Source organism: Canis lupus, chromosome 12 (assembly GCF_048164855.1).
Source record: "Canis lupus baileyi chromosome 12, mCanLup2.hap1, whole genome shotgun sequence".
Classification (NCBI taxonomy): Eukaryota; Metazoa; Chordata; class Mammalia; order Carnivora; family Canidae; genus Canis; species Canis lupus.
In genome coordinates, this window is record NC_132849.1 from 53,084,574 (window position 1) to 53,101,620 (window position 17,047).

The window sequence follows — 17,047 nt, forward strand, 5'->3', positions numbered from 1 at the left end:
CAAGTCTATTATTTAGTATAAATGACCTTATATGAAACTTTTACCCTCCAGGCTCAGTGTATGTCAGCCTCATGTCTCATTTTTTTCCCATCTATAAAATGGAAATTCTGGGGGTTTTAAGAGCCAATGTTAATCATGTCTCTTTCATCAATTCACCTCTAAGTTTAGAACAGATTGGTCACAGAGGGGCAGAGAACAAAATATCAATTCATCTTGATAAAGTGGATTTGGAGAAAGAGGCTCAGTATGGCATGTCCAACTAGAGCTGTCCACTGGATGATTGCAAGTGTGGGTCTGGAGCTCAGAGGAGAATCTGGGCTGGAGATAAGACCGGTTATGAAAATCAGCAGTTTATGTCTTGTAACTGAAGCCATGAGAGGAGATGAGATCACACAGAGGTGGCCCAGATCAAAGAAAGAAGATGCAGATTTTCAGATTGGCAGAGCAGAAGGACACGGGCAGTGGCCTGAGTCACAGGTGGGCCAAAGGGACACACTCCCTTATGGACAAGTTTGGGTTGGGAGATGCTAGTCAAAAGCAAACCTATTTCCCCTGTTCAGCCTGTTGAGATTTTCTTTAGACCCAGGGGCAAGATCAGCAACTGCCCAGTGTAGTAGAGTGGAAGTGTGGTTTGGGATATCCCTATGCCTGTGTATCTCGTGCTTTGGTGGAGACTTGCTATCTGTTGGCCCCAACACTACCAAAATGCTGAATAAGAACTATTCCTACCCTAAGCATCCGCCTAAAATTCCAGTGCAACAACAAATCTCTTTACATTGCCTTATTTGTTTGGATTTTGTTATGCAAACAAATGACATCAGTTCTGACACCAGAGTCTCTCAAGAAAATCTTTTGTCAGCCACGGGTCCTGATTTTCGTTTTAGAGAAGTTCCCCCAGAGTTTGGGTGCATCCTTCAACCAGAAATCAAGCTCATCCAACTGAACCATGGGAGTTATGTTACAGGAGGTCCAGGATTACTCTGGCATCTCAGAGCCTCTCCCTTTAGGTAGCCTGTACACAGCTCAATTTTAGGGGGGGTTATTTACATTAGAGGGTATGTGATTATCACCTTATAGAGATTAAGCAAATGGCATCTCCTGAAGTTGAACAGAACACAATCTATGGAACCATATGCAGAAGTTCTAAACCCAACACAAGACCCTTTTCTTGCTTTCACTAAAGCCAACCAGATGCCAGGGCTCAGTCATCATTCCCACTGGTGCAGGTAGCTTTGTAACCTTCAGAAAACATCATTCTCCATTCCATGGATAAGATCTGTCAGAGGGAGGAAATTAGCTGAGGTTCTTCCATCCAGTGAATTTTAGCTAGAGTTAAGGAGATCGGTCTTCTTGCAGCAGCCATGACTGATATTTTTCAGAACATTGGTCAATCCCTTGTCCTTGCTAATAAAGCTTCTTAAAGGGCAGCCTGGGTGGCTCAGCAGTTTAATGCTGCCTTCAGCCCAGGGTGTGATCCTGGAGACCTGGTATCGAGTCCCACATCGGGCTCCCTGCATGGAGCCTGCTTCTCCCTCTGCCTGAGTCTCTGTGCCTCTCTCTCTCTCTATGTCTCTCATGAATGAATAAATAGAATAAAAAAAAAAAGCTTCTTAAAGCTTTGAATCTGGGCATGAGAATTAGCCAGCCAAGTGGCTCTCCTTCAGGTCCTTAGTTTTCTCTCCTTTAGCTCCATCTGTCTCCCACTACCCAGAGGTAATGGTAACCACTCCCCTTTCATTGGATCTCTAGAAAAGATATAAATCAGCTGGCATGACTCTGAAGGCAGAGGAAGAAAGAGTACAGAAAAGAATCTAAAGAGGAATAGTGAGAAAAGAACAACTAGTATAACAGAAAAACCTGAATCGCCTTATCCTGGTAAGATGCACCTAAATCCCAGATAGCCCGTCCCTCACTGCCTTCACCCAAAGTGGGTTCCCCCCCAGATATCTTCTTTCTTGGGATCCCAGAATATGTCAATCTCTGAAATGCATCTCAGTATTTCTGGCCTTTGTCTCCCTTTTACATATGTACCAGTTGATTCTAACTGTGTTTGCCATTCCCACCTGTGCTCCCTGGACCCTCCAAGAGAGGGTGGAGGTTAAGCACAGAAAAGAGGTGTGTATCTTGTGGTCCAATTATGAATGAGTGATTGTGATTCCCTGGAGTCCCAGCTACTCTGACCAGAATTCACATGCTTCATATGGGATGGTTTGTTTCTAGATTCCAAAACAGTGTGCATTTCTTAACCCGTAATGGAACCATGTTGGTAGTAAGCCAATCTTGTTTGGATCCAGTGATGGCCATTATCTGTCTGAGTGACCTTAAACTCCCTTGTGAGGAAATGCGTGACCCTCAAGGAGTTGAGACAGTCAAGACCTGTAGTGGAGGAAGGAATTCAGCTGAGTTATTGTGGTGTTCAAATCTGCGTAGAGCCTCTGGGGCAGAGAGTGCAATGAGAGGACACGGTCCCTGACCCTCAAGGAGCTCTTCATCTAACAGGGTAGAGAGGTATGTAAATATACAGTGGACAACGGGATGATAAGTGCTACGGTGCAGCAGACACACAGATCAGTTGCTCTTATGGTCTAGGAACTGAGTTAACAAAGCCTGGGAACAAGTTTTTGTAGGACAAGAAAGATAATGCATTAGAGGAGGAAAGGGAAAGGCTCAGGGAACATTTTAAGAAAAAAATCTAGAAACTTGACTAGAAGAGGCGTGTCGGGAAGCAAGGAGGAAGCTTAGGAAGCTGTCATGGAACTCTAGCGATAAATGATAATGGATTGAAGTAGGGTCACACTGGCAGAGGCAGAGAGGAGGTGACAGACAAAATATTAGGACCTTGACCCCAGAGGACATTTTGATGATCTGCAGGTGTGCAGAGATTGGTGATGGAAGAGGATGAACAATGCCTTGGTCCTCTGAATGAGGAAAAAGGGAAGGAGGAGCAACTGGAGATAGACGCATGAGGTTGGACTCCCATTCCTCCCCAGCACTCCCTCCTCAGACCCTAAGGTAGGGGCAGTACGGAGAGGATTTGCTGGGAGAACCAGGAAGATCCCAACAACCGCAGGCCTTCACTGTATAGACCTCTGTCCTTAGAAATAATGTTCTAGATGCAGCTTTTAAGACATTCCAAAATCCTGCAAAAAAGAAGAGGAAGGAACTCTGAAAATTCAAATAAACTTATCTAAACAGTGCTACTAACAACAATATCTAAATAAATGGAAATGAAAAATAAATAAATAAATAAATAAATAAATAAATGGAAATGATACCAAGTGATTGTTTAAATGTCTAAACAGTTGATTTGTCTATCCAGTGCTACTACCACCACTAATAATAATAATATCTAATAATAGTCTTTTCCTTCTGCACCTTTTCTGCCTCTTTCCTAGGATAAGGGGCAAATACAGTGTTGCAATCATCCCAATGGTACTTCACCCTGCTTTCCAGTCACATCAATTTCTCCATTAGGTTACGGTTGTTTTGAAACTTTTATGAAAATACCATTTGTCAACACAAAAAAACCTCTATGATTATGTATTTTCCCAAATATTTGCATATTCATTTCTGTTTGTTTATTTGTTTGTTTAAGCCAGTGTGGAACCCACTGCAGGGCTTGAACTCATGATCCTGCGATCAAGACCTGTACTGAGATCAAGAGCCAGACGCTTAACTGACAGTCATCCAGGTGCCTTGTTGTATATTCATTTTTTAAATAAATAGCATTCATGCCTACATTGTTAACTTGCTGTATACTTACTTGTGTGTATTATAAGTTATATATCAAATAAAAACCTAAAAGGGGGAAAGAAGATGTTCTAATATTTTCCCATATTCCTAAAGACCATTTTGTGCAGTCTCTGTGTATGCCTATCACACCACACCAAAAATAAATCTTCATCTAGTTAATTTGTTTAATAGAATTCAATTCAGAAATTATGCTTTTGTGAGGTAGGGATTCCTTTTTTTACCTTGAAGTGATTAAAATAGGAGAAGATGGAAGCTGTGGCAAGTGCGTGGGTGACATGATGTCTAGGGGCTCTTCTGCTCCTGCTGCTCTAGAGTGAGTGTTTCACTCTGCAAAGACAGAGAAATACTGACCTGTGAAGGAGGCATGGCCTTCTGGGATTCAGAGGCATCCCTGGTACCCACATTAACTGCCTGGGCAGGGAGTGGGGCTAAGAGAACCAGCCCCATGTTACTCTTCCCCTTTGAGATGAAAGGATATGCTTCTTACCCCCACATTATTCCATCTTCATACTTAAAAGATCTCCCTGTGAGGCACCTGGGTGGCTCAGTTGGTTAAGCCTCTGACTCTTGATTTTGGCTTAGGTCATGGTCTCAGAGTTGTGAGACCAAATGCTACATTGGGCTCTGTGCTCAGCATGGAATGTGCTTGAGATTCTCCTTCTCATTCTGCCCCTTCCCCAACACATGTTCTCTCTCTGTCTCTCTTTCTCTCCCTCTCTCTCTCTCTCTCTCAAATACATAAATAAATAAAATCTGATTTAAAAAAAAAAGTCTCCCTGCAAGTGAAGGTGTCAACTAAATGGGCAGTTTCCCACTTGGGGTTAAAAACGTAGGCATCTCTGTTTCTTAATCAGGAAAACTTTATACTTTTGGATTTAGGGGAAATAGGAACATATGTGATTTCCATTCTTTCTTCTCTGAGACCTGTTCAGGTATTAAAATAGAGACATTGGCACGACCACCTTAGCACATCCCTCTGCATCAGACAGCCCTGGTTGAAAACCCGCTTGGTGATTATCCACGTTCCTGAAGAAATTAGCTTAATTCTTTAAATGCATTTCTAAAAATAGACAACTACTACTCTCTTAATAGAATTTGGTGGGGATTAAACATGAGAACAAATACAAGCATTTATCACAGTTCTTTGCCATATAATAGGCATGGGGAAATCAACATCAGGAGCTACTCCAAGCCCTGAGTGGCTTCCATGGTCCCCTACAGGCCACCTTCAGAAAGGTGAGTGTTACATCCTTTAGTAAGTGTGTGAACTGTGAACTTCGGTGAACATAATTACGTGTGGCCTGCAGCAGGGCTGGAGAGGAAGGCCAAATTGCTTGAACTCTGGCACTGTCAGGAGTTTTGGGGGACCACATCTACGCTGAGGGGCAGTTGGGAAACACATAGAGAGGGTTCTCCTGGAGTCACCGCAGGGTAACAGTGCTCCAGCTCTCACGCCTGGCAGTCTGTTGATAACAGTGATGTTTTATCAGTGCGGGCTCAGCTTTTCCTTTGGTTAAACTTCCCCTTTACCACACTGAGCAAAGCCATTGTCCTCAGAAGGAAGAGTTATTGTGGTGGGGAAACCACTTTTTCAGGGGAGTTGATTGTGGCCAACTTATTCCTTGGCCCAAAGCAAAGCCAGAGGGTTCATCCAAAGAAAGAAATAGTTCTCATGAATCATGTTCTCAGCCTGTGAAGGGCAGTTGACTGAGGGAAGATGCCTGTTCCTTTCCCTACAGGATGCCAAAGCTCATAACTCTTTCTGAGGCCACGGGGTCTTTCTGTCCTGTGGGGCCATTCAGAAGCAGGGCGATCAGTGAGGCCTCCACCTGCGGTTTGTGGCCTCTATGTGGAGTGCCTACAGTTTGGATCAGCTCAAAGACTGGACTAATAAACCTCAGGGACCAGTGGGCCCTGTCCCATCAATTCTATTAACCAACTCAGAACTTTGGGCAGTAGGGAGAAAGTCTTCATTTTTCTAATGCCTCCTCGTGCTCTATGCACTTAGACAAAAATCCTTGTTTGTTTTGATGACATTTTGTGAGGCCTGTGGTCTAAAGTATGTTCTGCATGAATGCAGATACCTTCTACCTAACAGGGTTGACCCAGGGCAGAGATTGTGCTGGGTTATTTATTTATTTATTTATTTATTTTTAAGATTTTATTTATTTATTCATGAGAGACAGAGAGAGAGAGAGAGAGGCAGAGACACAGGCAGAGCGAGAAGCAGACTCCATGCAGGGCACCCGATGTGAGACTCAATCCTAGGTCTCCAGGATCAGGCCCTGGGCTGAAGGCAACACTAAACCAGTGAGCCACCCAGGTTGCCCTGTGCTGGTTTTAAACTATGAATGTTAAGTGTGTTTTCAGGGCATCTAGCATATCACTTTTCCCCTAAAACTGGGACACAATTTATCTTAATGGTTGAGAGTATAATCTCATGATTCAAACAAACCAAGATTCAGTGTCTGGCCCCATCATTTATGGAAGATATTTTGACAAGACATTTCATTTCTCTAACTCCAGATTTCTTTATTTATAAAGTAAATAAATCCTAATAACATTAGGATTTAGCAAGCTTATAAAATTATGAGCACTTCATGTAATAAATTCTTGAGAAACAGCACAATTTTTGGTACAGGAGACTCAAGAAGCATTGGTTTGCATGTTAACCATGAGCCCTACACCTGGGAACAAAGATCAGCCTAACATGGGCTGATGAACTGAATTGTGTCTATAGGACAGAGTCACACTTGGCGGACATCCCAAGCCAGGGGTATTGATGAAGAAATATGAGTTTGTCCAGCCTATGTAAGAGTCTAGGTAACCCAATGGCCACATTTTATCCACCTACCTGAAGAGCTTATTCAAATATCTCCCCCTTTCCTCAGGAAGTTTTCTTTTTTATTTTATTTTATTTTATTTTATTTTATTTTATTTTATTCTATTTTATTTTTATTTTTCATGAAAGACACAGAGAGAGAGAGGCAGAGACATAGGCAGAGGGAGTAACAGGCTTTTCACAGGGAGCCTGATGCACGGCTCAATCCCTGGGCCTGGGAATGTGCCCTGAGCCTAAAGGCAGATGCTCAACCACTGAGCCACCCAGGCATCCCATCCTCAGGAAGTTTTCTCCAACTTCCTGAGCCAAATTTCTCTGAGCCGAGACTCATAATCCCTAAACTTCTCTCCTTCAGAGAACATTCTTTGTTACAATCACATCTTTTTATTTGTAATGTTTATTTGAGTATCAATCAGCCCACTCTTTCTAGGCTCTGAGATTCATGAGTGCAGAGACCAACAGTTATACCTATTTATTCCCCCAGCACAGGATGGGAAAATAAAAACTCCATTGTCAGAGCAAATGTTGAAACTAAAAGTTCTGATCACCAATTACAATGTGTGGAGGAGTTTTTTGCCACAGCATCACCAGGCAACGTTCAAGACACCAGCTGAGTGTCCTACAATTCAATACAATTTTGACACTATCTACCTGGAGATAGTGTCAGATCCACTGGTTAAGGGCTCAGTCCTATAAGACTACCCCAGCCACCCCCCACTTCAGATGCCAGTCCCAAGCATGGATTATCACCTGTGCTTCTAACCGCCTCCTATAGATTAGAGGTTCCTATGACCCTCTCTTTTGGTTTGATTAAGTTGCTAGAATGGCTCACAGAATTCAGAGAAAAGTTTTGCCTACCAGCTTACCAGTTTATTATAAAAGGATATGACTCAGGAACAGCCAGATGGAAGATGGCTGCATAGGTCCGGGTAGTGGGAAGGGTACAGAGCTTCCATGCCCCCTCTGAGCACTTCACTCTCTCCAAATCTCCACAGGTTCACCAAACCAGAGGCTCTCTGAGCCCCATCCTTTCAAGGTTTTGTGAAAGCTTCATTACATAGACATAATTGATTAAATCCTTGGCCATTAATGATTGAACTCAATCTCCACTCCCTCCCCTTCTCCACAGAGGTCAGGGGGTGGGGCTGAAAGTTCCAACCCTCTATTCAAGGTTGGTTTCCCTGGCAACCAGCTCCCATCCTTCCCGCTTTCCAAAAGTCACCTCATTAACATCAACTCTGTTGTTCTGGAAAGGAACTTGTTATGAATAATAAGACACCCGTTTCACCTTTGTGTCTCTGAAGCTCTCAGGAACTGAGGACGAGAGACCAAATTTGTATGATAACAATATAATAATGTTCCCATTGCTCTTATTGCTCCAGAAATCCCAAGGGTCTTGGGAACTGTGAGCCAGGAATGGTAGAAAAAAGACCAAATATTTATTTCTTATAAATCACCATATCGCCGACACCATTATTTCTGAACACCTCTCCTATGAACTATTTTCTACTGATTCACTCCTTAGACCTATGGGTTAGTCTTCCTTGAAAAATGAGCCATCTCTTCCCTTCCTAACATTCAAAAGGCTTTCTGTCTTTTTTTTTTAATTCCCATCTTTCATTTCTGCCCTGCCCTTCCTGGAATGAACAACTAAGGCTCTAGGCAAATCAGACGACGGTTCAGATAGGTCATTCTTTGAGTGCCCCATCCTTTCCCACCAGATGGCCTTTACTCTTGTTCTTTCTCCTGCCTAAACTGCATTCTCACACCCCACATCCACCTGCCGATTAACACCAATCCATCAGGTGGAGGTCACGTATCCCTTTTTCCCATAAAATTGTCCGTGACTGTCACTGAAGGGAACTCTTTGGATATCTCACGGGGTATTCTGTGCTGCTTTCTTTTACTGAACATTCTAGCTATCCTAGAGTTACTTGGATCTACAGTTGAGCAGAATATATTGACCATATGCTTTGATTTACTCTCCTCCAACTAAAATACTAACAAAGGAAAGAACAAGTACAAACTCACAATGACAAAGAGAAAAGAAGAGGAAATATTAAGCAGAAATTAGATTTCATCAAGTTTTTAGATAAAAATAGAATGAAAAAGATGCACTGGGGAGGAAGATCATCTCTCTGTCTGATCTTTTAGGGGCACTAATCCCATGCACCTGGGCTCCACCCTCATGACCTACTTACCTCCCAAAGCCCCACCTCTAAATACCATCACATCAGGGATTACAGCTTCAACATACGGATTTGAGGGGGGACACAAACACTGGCCCACAACACATAACATTTTTGGAATTTTGAAAGTAAGGTTAATAGACATTTAATACATCTGTTAGAGCCTGGTAATTATTGACAAGAGTTGAAAAACTGGACTAGTGTAAAAAATCAGTACAATTATTAAGACCAGATTTTTAAAATGTACAAGGGAATATTATCACATTGCATCACTTGGGCCTATAATAAGAGATATTTACTTAATCATAACAGTGTAAAAAATCATTTCCGATTTTGCTAAAATGTTAATATTATTCTATCAGCAAGGTTTGGCAAAGTTTTTCCATAAAGGTCAAGATAGTAAATGTTTTAGATTTTGTGAGCTACATATTAACTCATATTTATATTTATAACTCTTTAAAAATGTAAAAACCATTGCTATCTCAGAGATAAGCTATTGGCTGGATTTGGCCCACAGGTGGTAGTGCACAGACCCTGGTCCCCTGAAATAGAGGGAGGGAAGGGGATGTATGTGGAGGGGTGATAGGGAAGGAAAAGGATAGGTGACAAATCCTCACCTCCTAGTAGGGAAATTTAATTGATAATGTTTAAATGTGTTCATCAGGAAAAATCAGTATAAGTGTATTATTTAAGAAAAGACAATGTGCTATATCCGAAGAGAAACAATGAAAAGACTTGTAAGGGTTGCCTCTGAAGCTTGAGATCAGGGTGAGGGATGAGAAGGTTCCTTTGTGCATGCCAATTTCAAGTAAAATTAATTAAAGTAACAGGAAGAATTGGTTCTGGTCTGGTTTGTGCAATGGTTGCCTCTATAGCCCCATCCCATTTTCCCAGTGTGTACCAGCAATGTGGTTTCATGTTCACCTGAGAATTCTGGTTTCTAATAGGCCAATACTGGTACCTCTGACTCCTTCAAGAGCCAGGATCCAGATGGCATTAGATCGCAGGATGGCATTGCACTGACAGTAGTGACAGAGCCAGCGTTGTGCATCTAACTAAGTTGGCCCCATGGAAGCTTTATAGTTTAAGGAGAGGCTTTCCCTCTCTCCTGTGGGTATGGACAAGACAGTGTGTAACCTCTCTCTACTACTGGCAACCATTGCGAGCCAACAAGGGCTTCAGGTTGGAAAAGAGGCTGTGGTTGGTAGAACAGATACCTGAGTCCTCAGTGACATATTGAAGCAGCCGAATAAACCAAACTTGGTCCCTATCCAGCTTTTATGTATCCTCCTCCAGATTTCAAGTGCCTTAAGACCTTCCAGTGACCTCTGCATTCCCAGCACCTAGCACTCCCATTCATTGCTATTGTTAAGTAAATACATGGCTATACCCACAGGAACAAAATGGAGAAATGGTAACAATAATTCAGAAGAATAGAAGGATGCAAATTAAGTCAGAGAACCACCCCTCCACCTCCAGCATAGGACACACCAGAGGGCCGGCTCTCTACAAAGCTGTTTCCAGCTGTTGTCTCTACCGATCCCCAGCTCCGCGTTGGAAGACTTGACCTCTCTCCTTCAGTCCCCAAACTCACCTTGCGCCATGACATAGAGGCTAAGCAGCGCCAAGTGAATATCAGAAGTCACTTGTCCCTTTTCTGATCTATGAACTCTAATTTCTACTGGAAATAGTTTAGGACCAAAAGAAACATTGAAATAAAAAGCTTAGTTCCATCAAGAGTTATACTTAACAATAAGCATTTTTATTCCATTCTTGCTGCTGTTTGCTACATGGGATCCTCTGACTTATTTCCTATTCATGCCTGGGCTGAACAAGAACAGGGATCTGTCCCCTCACCCTCAGTGGCGTGCCATCTGAGTCTCTCTTCTGGAGTCCACAACTATGTGAACACCTGGATGAGATGGCCCTTGACAGAAATCACTCAAAATGGCATTTCTATTCAAAACAGTGACTTTTTATTTGGGTTTCTCAATACTGAGCAAACTTTCCATTACAAGGACAGGATTGTTCTCAGTTATGTTGACCGAGTGATATAAACTGAATTATCCCGAGGGAGAGCTCCAAATGAGAAGTTGGCGGGGAATCCCTGGGTGGCTCAGCAGTTTGGCGCCTGTCTTCGGTCCAGGGCATGATCCTGGAGTCCTGGGATCGAGTCCCACGTTGGGCTCCCTGCATGGAGCCTGCTTCTCCTTCTGCCTGTGTCTCTGCCTCTCTCTCTTTCTCTCTCTGTGTCTTTCACGAATAAATAAATAAAATCTTAAAAAAAAAAAAATGAGACGTTGGTGGGAGAAGTCCTGGGAAGCCCAGGGCCTACATCGGGGATCATAGCCCAGAGGCTGAGAAAGCTCTGAGTGCAGGCCAGGGCCAGCTGTCTCCTCAGAGAAATGATTCACTCTTCAGTGACTGCACAGATCTCCAAGGGGCATTTCTTATGAAGAAATCCAGTCTGATATGGGCTGGACGTATAGCCAGAATATGGGTGGATAAAGAGATGAAAGGACATATTCTAATTTCATTTTGGAAATGTTCCTACTAATGATTCATTTTCCAAAGATTTCACTTTTGGAAAAATTTTGTGACCTATTCATGTTTATTTCCAAGGTGACACTAAGTATTATAATAACATTGTTCTGCCTGCATACTGGGTGGTATGGACTGAATTTGTCTCCCCCCAGATTCATATATCGATTCCCTAATACTCTTTGTGACTGTAGTTATAAGTAGGGTTTTTAGGAGGTAAATAAGGTTAAATGAGATCATAAGGGTGGGACCCTAATCCAATAGGATTGGTGCCTAAGAAGAGGAGAGAAGCCAAGGTTGTGTGCACACCAAGGAAAGGTCACATGAGGACCCAGAAAGGAGAGAGATGGCACCATAAACCAACCCTGCTGGCACCTTGATCTTGAATGTCCAGCCTCCAGGACTGTGAGAAAATAAATTTCTTTTTTTTTTAACTTTCTTTTTTTTTTTTTTTAAGATTTTATTTATTCCTGAGAGGCAGAGAGAGAGAGACAGAGAGAGACAGAGACAAGGCAGAGGGAGAAGAAGGCTCCATGCAGGGAGCCTGACGTGGGACTCGATCCCAGAACTCCAGGATCACATCCCGGGCTGAAGGCAGGCGCTAAACCGCTGAGCCACCCGGCTGCCTGAAAATAAATTTCTATTACTTAAACCCCCCAGCCTGTGCGATGTTGTTGTGGCATCCCTAGCTCACTAATACATGGGAGCTCATCATTTATAAAATTGATTCCTGTACAGCATTTCCATCTGTTCCTTACAACAGTCCTGAAAGAAGGATATTATTATGATTATAATCCCAATTTTACCCATGAGATAGCTGAGCTTGAAAGATCAATGCAGAGATTCTGATAATAAAAGCAGACCTCTTCTAGAAGATAGTAGTGATTGAACAGTGCTCAGAGATCCTTCTTTTTCCCTCTTCAGCTGCAAGTGGCTTCACTGTTGGCTTACCCCAGTACCTGGGTGCCTCACATGACAGCTACCCGTTGAGATGAAGACACTATGACTCTGGATGGCCTCCAGGAAACTGCAAGTATCTTACCCAACCAGGTACAAGTGCACTGAGCTCCCTTTAACAGACACATCTGCATTCATTTCTCTGCACTCTCAAGACAAGCTGAGCTCATCTTAGAGGCAGAGGCTAGGACTGCTACTGCTAGTTAAGGAGATCCAGGAAAAAGATGTTGGAGGGACAACTTAGGAATGGTTCAGGTAGGATGCCAAGGAAGAAGATGGAGAGGGTACCAGACTAAGTCATGGGTCCCAATGGAAAAGGATGTACTACCCATGTCCTTCAGCACAATGGACAATAACAGATTTTTTTAATAAGAACAATTCTGGGAATGCACAAAAGTCTGTACAGCATAGGGGCTTCAATCACTATTTGATTAGAAATGACTGGTCTCTAAAATGGGCCCCCAAAAGCCTGTGTCCTTAACAACTAAGAGCTTTCAGTAGTAGATTTATGGTCTTGTGGTGTTTTTGCTTTGTTTTGTTTGTGTTTTTCATATGTTGCCCTAAACAGCCACATATAAAGAAAGCACTTTCCTATACCTGTTCTCATTGGAACCTCAAACAATCTTGAAGCATATGTGTGATTAATTCTATTTATAGGTAAGAAAGGGGACTTCCAAGACAGGAAACTAATTCCTCAACTTCCCAGGGCCTCTTAGAAGTAGCACCAGATTTTTTTTTTTTTTTTTTTTTTTTAGTAGCACCAGATTTTTGAACCCTGGTCCCTGACTCCTTTTCTGTGCCAGGCTCCCTTCTTTCTTTAAGTGAAATTCCCTTAATGGATGAAGGTTAATTCTGGAAAATGAGTGTTCCCATACTTCTGTTCTTAGGACATCACAAAATACAGTGCCTTTCTGGTGTCCCCTTGGCCTTGGAGTGAGGACGACCATGTGCTGGGGCTAGAAGCTGAGCTCAGATGCATCAGGATCTGTAGCTGTTCATGGTCAGCATCTGACCTGATTGGTGATAGTTCACACCCTGGGTGCTCAGTGCTAAGTAAATTGCTTGCATCTTTTCCTGCTGAGGAAGCAGGTAGTGACCCAGGCAGGAGGAGGAAGGGCTCTGCCTTCCTAGACCAGTGGGAAGGATGTGGCTTGACTGGATACCTTAACCCAACTAGTGTTCCTAGTCTTTATGGTCTGGCCCCAGCTGCCTCATCGCCCCACCACCATCCCACACTCTCCTTTTTGCCACACTGAGCTGAACACTTCATGAGTGATTCACCCCACAGCTCTGGAGATCTAAAGTGTGGAATGAGACTCACTGGCTAAAGTCACGGTGTATTCCTTCTACCAAATCCCTTCTGCCATGTAAAGGTAATATACTCACAAGTTTTGGAGATTAGGACATGGTCATTTTGGGGGAAAACATTATTCTACCCATTATGAAGGATCACAGGTCAATGTGATATATAATCTGGAGCTCGGAAGAGAATGTACGTCAGAGGTATGCTCTAACGTTGTAGGTTTTGAGAAAATAATGGAAGCCATGCCGGTAGGCAAAACAATCTAGAGGAAGAGCATAGATTAAGGAGGAATCAGAGATGCCAACTAAGCACTGTGGTCCCCTAAACACCATAGAAGCACATAGAGGAAGAAGAGCCAGCAAGGTGGGCAGGGGAGTTGAGTTGGGTTTCTACCTCTCAGACTTCTCAGAGGCTCCTTCTATTTATGGCCCCAAATTCCCCATGGCTGGGCTCCTGTTTGCTCCTACTGCAGAGCCCACGGCCTGTCTGCCTAAAGAGAGCTCTGCTAGGGACCCCACCACGTTTCTGTCTGGCAGTCCATATCCTGCCTTAGCTTGTCTTTCTAGTCTAGACTTCTGTCTAGACTTCCAGGAGCAACCATAGGACACCAAACCTAAACATACCTCCTGTTCTGAACCCACCCTCTTCAGCCCCTGGGAGAATGCTGAACCACCTCGGCATAAATTTTCCAGCCCACCACGTCTACTGGTTTCAGAATCCTAGGTCTCACATTAATACTGAAGTCTTTAGAAAAAGAGTAATGAAATGAGGGACACCTGGCACTCCCCTGTCAGCCCTGGAAATACCAGAATTTAAGTTAAGGGCCTCTTAGGGTTTTAGAGATGTAAGTTTATCAGAGGAAATCCTACCTCTTGCCATGGGGAGTAATGCCAGAAAAACTCTTACCCAAGAGGTCAATAATTTCAAGAGTTGTGGATATATTCCTAGATGATAGGCTGGTGAGGATCCATGAGGCAATATACGAAGATAAAGAATAGTCCTAATCTTTAAAGATAAAACCTGTTCTGTAAACTATTATTGATGCACAATTAGATCAGCAGTACAGAAACTGAGAATAAGTTTCTAGAGGATTGTACAGTAATTGATAAGATCATGACATGATATCAAACTACATGATCATTTTCCTAGTAATGTATTTTTATTGTATTTTATAAAAGTAGCACAACAGAGGTTTTAAAACTTTGATCTTTCATCATGGATGATTTAAGGAGCACAGGTGAAGAGAGTTACAAGGTCCACCCTCAGTTTTTCGTCTTCGAAGTCCCTTCTGTGTCAGAGAGAACACAAAAGTAATTTCTCCTCCGTGTCTGGGAATGGAGAGGGGTAGAAAGAGTCAACAAGGAATCTGCTAGCTTTATAATCCAAACTCCAACAGTTTGGTTGGCTGGAGTCCAGCTTTGGATTCATGGCAAAACTGATTCATAGCAAATGGTAGCCCTCTAGTTATGTGCTTTTTTTTTTTTTTTTTTTCAGGGAGAAGAAGGTAAATGCATGCCTCTGTAGAGTGTTTGGGAAGGAGGGATCAGTCTTCGTTACTGCTGTCTATTGAGTAGCAGGGCCAGAATATGAATCCTACCAGTCTGTGGGTCTTTGCATATGTGGCCCCTCTTACCTGGCAAGCCCTTCCGGACTATCTCGCATTACTGTGATGACATTTGCACCTCCTTCAAGTGAAGCTCATATATTTTTTTCCTCCAGGTGCCTCTCCTGCTTCTCCCCTCCACACATTCAAGTTCTATAGCAATGATGATAGAGCTAACTGTGCAAATAACTGTTCAATTTCCATCTTTCCAAACATTTTGAGTTTTCTGGGGGCAAAGACATAATCTATCCTCTTCACTCGTATGTCCTCATTGCCTAGCATAGCTCACAACAGCTTTTTTAACAGATACAGAACAAAGGAATGTGTGAAAGAATAAACAAATGGATGAATGATGGATGGATGGATGGATGGATGGATGGATGGATATAGAACAGCTCCTTCCCTAAAACTGGAAAAGTGGTCTATTCTTCTAGTTTTCTGTCTTTGTCACCGATTAATCCTGGCTTTGCCAACTCTGACAAAAAAAAATATCAACAGGTAAAAGATGCTAATTCCTTGCTAGCAGAGTCATACTGTGCTGACATGGAAAACTTCAGATGGGTCCCCCACCCCTAGCTCTGTGCTTTCCCCGGAGTGGTTCCTGGAGGGTGAGGATCAGTCATAATCATTTCCTATCATAAAGTAAATTTGCAAACCTTTGTAATGTACCATTGCAACTTCCTTTGAAAAACATATACCCAGATAGTCTTTAAATCCTGAACAGTGTTTTGTTTCATTCTGCAGATATTTAAGAAATGTGCAGCAGGAATTGTTAATAATAGAAGGAAGAGAGTGGCCTCTTGTGTAAACCCCAGAGTGCTGTACTTGTGCGTGCATGCATTTACCGCCATTAATGATAATAGGAGTGAGGTGCATAATGGGTGTTCCTGTAAATCTATCCAGAGGATAATATAGCCCTTAATTTAGAATAGCTGATAAAGTGTGAATAAAGGCCTCTCATCTTTACCACTTCTCATTTCTATTAAGAAAGGAATCACAGAACATTTTAGGGCTCTAAACTAATTAACTGTGCATATGGATTTGGAGGGCACATGCTTTGTGCATAATGGGTGATTCCTGAATCTACATTCAGAAGAGGCTGGAGCTCAGGGGCTGGGGACCCCGAACAAGACTGAATTTCAAGGGTGCTGGCTCTGATTGGAAGGCGCTGTCTGCTTTCCTCTTGGCAAAAGAGAGGAACTGCTAAGTCAGCAGTAGGGCAGAAATAAGGCAAACAAGAGAGCTAGAGAAAAGAGATTAAATCCTTTGAAAGACCTTAAGTGTCGGTGTCATTGCCTTAAAAAACCTGACCGCATGTGGGGCAACCCTGAACCATGCTCTTAGGGTTGACTTGGCCATATAGCGACTTCTCAGAGATCCCGATGTAAAAATCTCATTATGTTTAGGAAGCAGAAATGAGCAAAAAAGGAGAACAAAGAGATTTTGATTTAAGCTAAACATATAAAAGATGTACATGCTTTCCACTTGCTATATCATATTTTATTTATTATTCACCTAGTGCTTGATGTTTACCAGGACCTTCTGGCTAATGTCGACATTAGCTGATGTTTGGTCCTGAGCTGTGACATACATAATTAACAAACAAGATAAATATACACTTTACCATCCTGATACAAATGGGATATAACTGGCAAAGTTAGGTATTTTTCCCCACATTCCTTCCTTAGAGAGATATTCACAATCAGAAAAAGAGAGAGAATTAAAACAACAAACTGATACACTTCCAGAATACAACAAAAGATACAATTTCTAAAAAAGCCACTAATTCAAAACTAAAGAAATTATTTGATATGAACGCTTAATAGGCGTTCAATGAAGATATGTTCAATTAAGTGGAA

At 42.5% G+C, this 17,047-nt stretch overlaps 1 long non-coding RNA gene across 4 annotated transcripts in view; it reads right to left on the minus strand.

Moving 5' to 3' along the window:
• LOC140601707 (uncharacterized) overlaps positions 1–7,744 on the minus strand; it is a 30,503-nt gene extending 22,759 nt beyond the window's left edge. For all 4 annotated transcript variants that reach the window (XR_012004745.1, XR_012004744.1, XR_012004746.1 and 1 more), the window contains exons 1-2: positions 7,462–7,744; positions 3,975–4,080 (exon numbers count right to left, since the gene is read on the minus strand). This is a non-coding gene — a long non-coding RNA (uncharacterized lncRNA). The remainder of the gene's footprint in view (positions 1–3,974; positions 4,081–7,461) is intronic.
• Between the last annotated feature and the right edge of the window lie 9,303 nt (positions 7,745–17,047).